This window comes from Polypterus senegalus, chromosome 9 (assembly GCF_016835505.1).
Source record: "Polypterus senegalus isolate Bchr_013 chromosome 9, ASM1683550v1, whole genome shotgun sequence".
In the NCBI taxonomy this organism is placed as follows: Eukaryota; Metazoa; Chordata; class Cladistia; order Polypteriformes; family Polypteridae; genus Polypterus; species Polypterus senegalus.
In genome coordinates, this window is record NC_053162.1 from 90,343,616 (window position 1) to 90,349,676 (window position 6,061).

A 6,061-nucleotide genomic window follows, 5' to 3' on the forward strand; every position below is an offset into this window, starting at 1 on the left:
TTTAAGGAGAGCGCCACTAGTAGGTAAAGTTTCTTTGATTATTATTAATTACACTGTAGCTTTCATTAAACTTTGAGTGAATACATGCTATTCTTCATTAAGGAAGACCACACCGTCTTCTGTACCTTCCCAGTTCATACTTAGTGTTTGCTAAACGTCTGAAGATTACTCAAAAGTTCTAAAAGTGCACGCCATTCATTTTTTATTATTTTTTCTCATTAGAATTATCCATCAAATCTCTCTTTATATAAAATCCAATGTCTGTATGTCTGTCCGCTTTTCACAAGTGAACTACTTAATGGATTTAGATCCATTAGTATTTTTCTATAATAAGCTTGAACATTCCAGTTGATTTTGTGACTGCTCTTATCGCACTAAGTATCATACTTCACTTGTGGTACCAATATATTCTGAGAGAAACGCAGTGGGCCGATGGGAGGGGGCCGGGGCTCTCCTCACTCATGCGTCAAACTCTTGGCGTATCTTGTTTTCACTTAGCTAGCGAACGAGAAAACTACTTAATGGATTTAGATCAGACTTTTTTCTAGAACTTGTTTGAACATTCCAGTTGATTTTCCGACTTCTCTCATCGTGCTAAGAATCATAGTTCGCCTGCAAGACCAATATATTCTCAGTAATCCAAGACAGAGGCTGCACGCCAAGGCGGAGGGGGAAGCATGACGTCAGGAGTAGGGAGCCAGGCAGAGTATTCCTTGCCGTCCTGTTTCACTTCAACACTGGTGGAGCCGCGGGTCACGGCTAGTAAATAATACAATTAAACCTAAAACAACATTTACTCATAAATAGCACAGCAATTCAACTATGAAATACAAACTTGTTTTCTCCATTTAATAGTTCTCCTCTCTGTATAGTGACATGTGAGGAAACAAAGCGACAGGGATAGGCCCCAGTTCCGCAGCACATAATTGTACTCAGTATTCTTAGAAATAATAGGGATTGATAAGATGAGTGAAAGCACCTTCACTGAGGGATCTTTCTGAGGTGGAGTCTGAGATCTGTACAGTTCTTTCATTTGCTGTGCTCCTTTTTTCCCAGTGGCCTGCATGTCTCGCTGGTAATAGTAAGTGTTGTGTTCCCTTGCCCTTAACTCATTGATGTACTCATAAAGAGAGCCATACCTTTTTAAGAACAAGTGATAAAATAGATTAGTAGACAGCAGTACTTTGAAGTCCATCAAGTATCGACTTGAAAGTGGTAGCTCTGCATTAGGGGCAGGTGGGGTACTGCCTCCCATCCCTGAGCAGATAACAATGTGGAAAAATGAAATAAGTAGTAAACTTCCACCTTAATAAAAGCATACATGTCTGTGTGTCCATCTGGTTTCTAAGGTTTATTGTCTATAAACTGAAGGATATATTCCTAGAACCTCCCCTACTTGCATACAGACAAAACCAAATCTCAAACAACTGATTGTCCGAAATTCTGTGTGGCGCTCAGCGGCAAGTGGCACATCTCCCTGCCTGCAGAACTGGTGTGGCACCTGTGCACATATCTACACGATAGATCAGGTAGTTATACCACATTGCCAGCAGGAGCATAAAATAAAGGGTTAGTTCACATGCAAATCTGCTAATGTGGTCTACCTAATCATGTGCATAAGGTGCCCCAACACTGGACTGTATGTAGGGAAAACTGGTCAGACACTGTGCCAGCAAATTAACTCATATACTGTAGATTTCATATTAATCAGAACAGTGTTGATCTTCCAGTGGCAGCACACTTTAACAGTAATGGCCACAGCATAAAGGATCTGAGGGTCACTGCGCTTATGGGTAATTTCAAGACCCAACAGGAGCGGAGAGAATGGTAATACAAACTTATGCTTCAATTCAATACTCTACAAAATGGTCTCAATAGAAACAAGAGTTTTATGACCAGATATGTGGACTAACAGACAGATTGACCAGCTGACTACATCAGAGGCCTATCTTACAGACAATGCACTTAACAAAAAACCTTACAGGACTTTCTCTAATGATGGTTATCGTATCTCTACATGTTATTAGTTCATTTTTCTCTTCTTTCAGGGTTAATTCATCTAAGGTTTATTAATTTTGCTAACATTTGAACAAAAAGATTGTTAAGATGAAAGAAAAAAAAAATCACTTTGCTATCCCAATATAAGAGATTATTTTTCAGTTTCTTTGTTCCTGATGAAGGGGCCTTAGCTGCCTCGAAAGCTTGCATTTGTAATCTACTTGGTTAGCCAATAAAAGGTGTAATTTCACCCTACTTTCTCCTGTATCATTCTATGACTAACACGGTACAACACTCTACTGCTTTGGATTTGCTAATCAGCCTGTAACACATCACTACTCTCTGGTTCCATAATTAGAACTATTTTACCTTTAGCCTTCTGTTTTCCTTACCTGAAATATCTTACAAAATATTTGTAATATAGAAAAGATGTTTAATAAAGACAGATAGACAAATAGATATGCAAGGTACTATATAATATATAGATAGATGTAAATGGCATTATATAACAGACAGATCAGTAAATGGACTTGATGGGATATGTATTAAAAGATACAATATAATTAGACACCTATGAAAGGAATGCTGGACTTTGTGGATGTGCTGTATGTTGATAGACCTTCATTTTGCATGGTTTTATGGCATTTTAGACTGACATTTAATCATTTCTGGTGTTGGTAGCCTAATTTTGAAACACAGTATTTCTCCTTCACTGTCTCACACAAGGTTTATTTGGAGGCCTTCTCCTTCCATGGCCGGCCTGCAATGCAGCTTCCATTTCTCATATCTTACATGGCTCCTTACAAGCAGCTGCAGTGATGTTTTTCTCTGCCGTGTCCATTTTCAATGCTGCTGCTTCTGTCTCACACCGATTACTTGGGGTCAGAGTCAAGAAGGTATGCAGTCTTTTTCGAAAACCACATGAGCCATGAGGCTGGCTTTTTACTACAACTATCTGACAGCCATTTGCCCAGGACAAGGAGTGGATCTTGTAAGTGCTGTTCTTTAAGTGCTTGGTCAATATTTTCTCTCACACTCTGCCTAGCTTCTCAAAATGCCTCTGCCCCTACTGACAGTGTGTTTTTCCCCAGAGACAGAGACTGACAAACTATTCTGTGCTAAATAACCTGTTCTTGCAAAAATTGTTGAATTTCCTATTAACCTAACTTGTACTTGTTATTGAGATTTAAAGTACTAGGGTGTTGTACTGTGTTAGCCATTGTGAATGCAGCGAGAAGTCAAGCAAAATGAAACCTTACATTGGCTAACTAAAACGATTATAATACGCAAGCTTTCGAAGCAACTCAGGCCCCTTCTTCAGGCAAGATGTAATTTTGAGATTTGGGGTAGAAAAGGAACTTACAGGGGGACTCACATACACACAGGAAGAATGTTCAAAGTCCATACTGCTAGAGATTCAAACCCATGACTCTGGAGTTCTAAATCAACACCAGCACAAACAACTACACCAACATGAGGCCCATAACAATCCTTTTAACATTTACATTAAAATGTGGCCACAACTTTAGTTGTTTACATTATTCAGTTTAAACTTTTTAGCATCTGTCAATAATTTTGTGGTGTCCACCATAGCAATTTACTATCCATCAGAATCCACAAAACAGTGTAGATGTAACTCTTGTGAAAGCCGGCCCGGACACAGACAGGCAGACACGTTAATGTCACCCAACACACGTTTATTTACACAGTCCATTATTTTCAAGGTGCACAAGGTGCACAACAACCCCCAAAAGTCTCCAAAAGTCCTGACCACAACAATGCCTTCTTTTTTCAGGCTGTCTCTTTGTGTCCTCCTAAGACCTTGTCTCCTCTACTCTCCTGACTCCAGCCATAATTTGGAGGGAGGCGGCCCCTTTTATAGCCACCTGGATGTGCTCCAGGTGTCCTCCAGTAACCTTCTTCCGATACGCCCCTTTGTGGCGGAAGCACCCTCTGTGTACCCAGAAGCACTCTGGGTGTCCCCGATCGTCTTCTCCCCAGTACTTCCAGGTGTGGCGGAAGTGCTGAGGTCCAGGGCTCTCTAGGCACTGGGGCCCCCCCTGGCTGTGACCACGGGCCCCTGCAGGGTAGAGCTTCAAAGCTTTGTACCCGTGGCCCCCAAAGGAACCAGGGTGTCGCCCCCACGTGGTCTGAGGTGAGCATAGGCCCTCTTCCGGTCTTCCTGGGCATCCTGGCCGGGTCTCCACCCCAGCCATTTCCGACACTCTTTAGACCTGATTAGTGATTAAAAAGACACAACACGGTCATTCCTAGCAATTCTTATTGAAAACAAGACCATTAATTTAGAGTTTAAAAGCAACTTCTTTGCTAGCTTTCCCATTTAGTTCATTGTATATTTTATAAAACAACCCCCTTGAATAAATATTTTGTACCCTTATATTAAGTAGCAGGACACTGCCATGTAGGATGCAATTCAGGCACTGCCACCAGTGAATAAAATACCGGTCAAAAGTGTTACAACACCTTAGTTTTTTCAGCTTTTCTTCAAATTTAATCAGTTGAAATGCAATTAATGACCTAAAATAGTGCAAATGTCAACAGTAAACTGCTAGAGATTTAAATTTAAAGATTAGGTTAGCAAAAACTGAATAAAAGAAATACCAGGATATTACAAATGGGCCTTCTTTAGAGAACAACTAATAGACTACAACCTACAGACGTTCTGAAGCAACTAAAGTAAATTAAGCCTTGCAAGCTGAAGCAATTTACACAGGTGTCCCAACTTCTGTTTATTACTTAAAAACCCTCTGTCTTAAAGCAGAGCTGAAACAAACTGTTTTACTATAGACTCTGAAGTATTACTTGGACAAAATGCAGTGATAATGACAAGAAAACAGCAATTAAAAATGACATGAAACAGAGTATTATTACCCTGAGAAGTATAGGCCTTTCATGTAGAGAAACTGCAAAAAAAAAAAAAAAAAATCAGAGTGTCAGTGAGTACGGTGTCCCACATAGTCCAAATGCAATCAGAAACTGAAATAAACTCTGATAGGAAGAGATCAGGCAGACCCAAAGTCTCAATTCAATCAGAAGACAAGTTTCTGAGGGTCACCAGCTTGCATGATAGGCGCCTCACAGCACAACAACTTCAAGCACAGCTTAACAGTGGTCGAAAAAAGCAAGTGTCAGTTTCTACCATGAAGAGATGACTTTGTTCAGTCTGCAGTAGTTCACAGCTGGTATTTCAAGGCCCTATTTTATTTTTTAAGGAATAAATTTATTACTTTCACACGCCCTGTCAATCCTACAGCTCGAAGTCTCCTCTTCACACTAAAAATTGAGATTTGCTGTTTTCAACTACTGTTAAGCTGTGCTTGAAACTGTTATGCTGTGAGCAGTGAGTTGCAAACTGTTTCACATTTCCTCCTCATCTACAATATGCTGCTGCTTAACATACTCGTTAAAGCACAAACAAATATAAAACAACAACAAACACTTTAAGAAAACTGAGTAAAGAGAACAAGATTCATGAAAAAGTTCAGCTCAACTAAAAAGCAAACAGAAATAGCCAGAACCTTAGGCGTGTCGCAGATAGTTTTAAATCCTCAGAGCTACTGCTTCCAGCATGAGAGAGAAAGAGAGAAGCAGAGAGCACTACAGGAACAGGAAACAATAAGAACTCAGTCTCATTCTCAATCCATGGTTGATTTAATCCAACCGACTGAACATGATTCTTTTAGGAGATACAGTTTAAAAAATGTTAGTATTAAATTTCATAAAGTAACTACGTTCTTGAATACACATTTAGAAACATACCACAAGCTGAATCCTAATGACTTATTTTTATATTCTGAATACATAATGCCAGTAATTGTATTCTGTTACAGCCCCATACTAGGCCTAAATCTGCAACCTATTTCAGTAGCATCAGGTACATTTGCTTATTTCTACCTGACAAGTTCTTTATTGGTCTACTGAATGGATATTACCAGTGTTAACCTGGGCCCTGTGGATGGGCCAACAATGACCTGAAGGGAAACTGTAAGGTTTAGGATTGTTATTCATAAATTATAACAATGTTCATGGGAATTAACGTTTA

At 39.7% G+C, this 6,061-nt stretch overlaps 1 long non-coding RNA gene across 1 annotated transcript; it reads right to left on the reverse strand.

Moving 5' to 3' along the window:
- Positions 1-4,089: 4,089 nt before the first annotated feature.
- On the reverse strand, positions 4,090-5,640 carry LOC120535544. The gene is made up of 3 exons (XR_005634918.1): positions 5,538-5,640; positions 4,891-4,922; positions 4,090-4,232 (listed from the first exon to the last, which is right to left on the reverse strand). It is a non-coding gene; the product is annotated as an uncharacterized LOC120535544 (long non-coding RNA).
- Between the last annotated feature and the right edge of the window lie 421 nt (positions 5,641-6,061).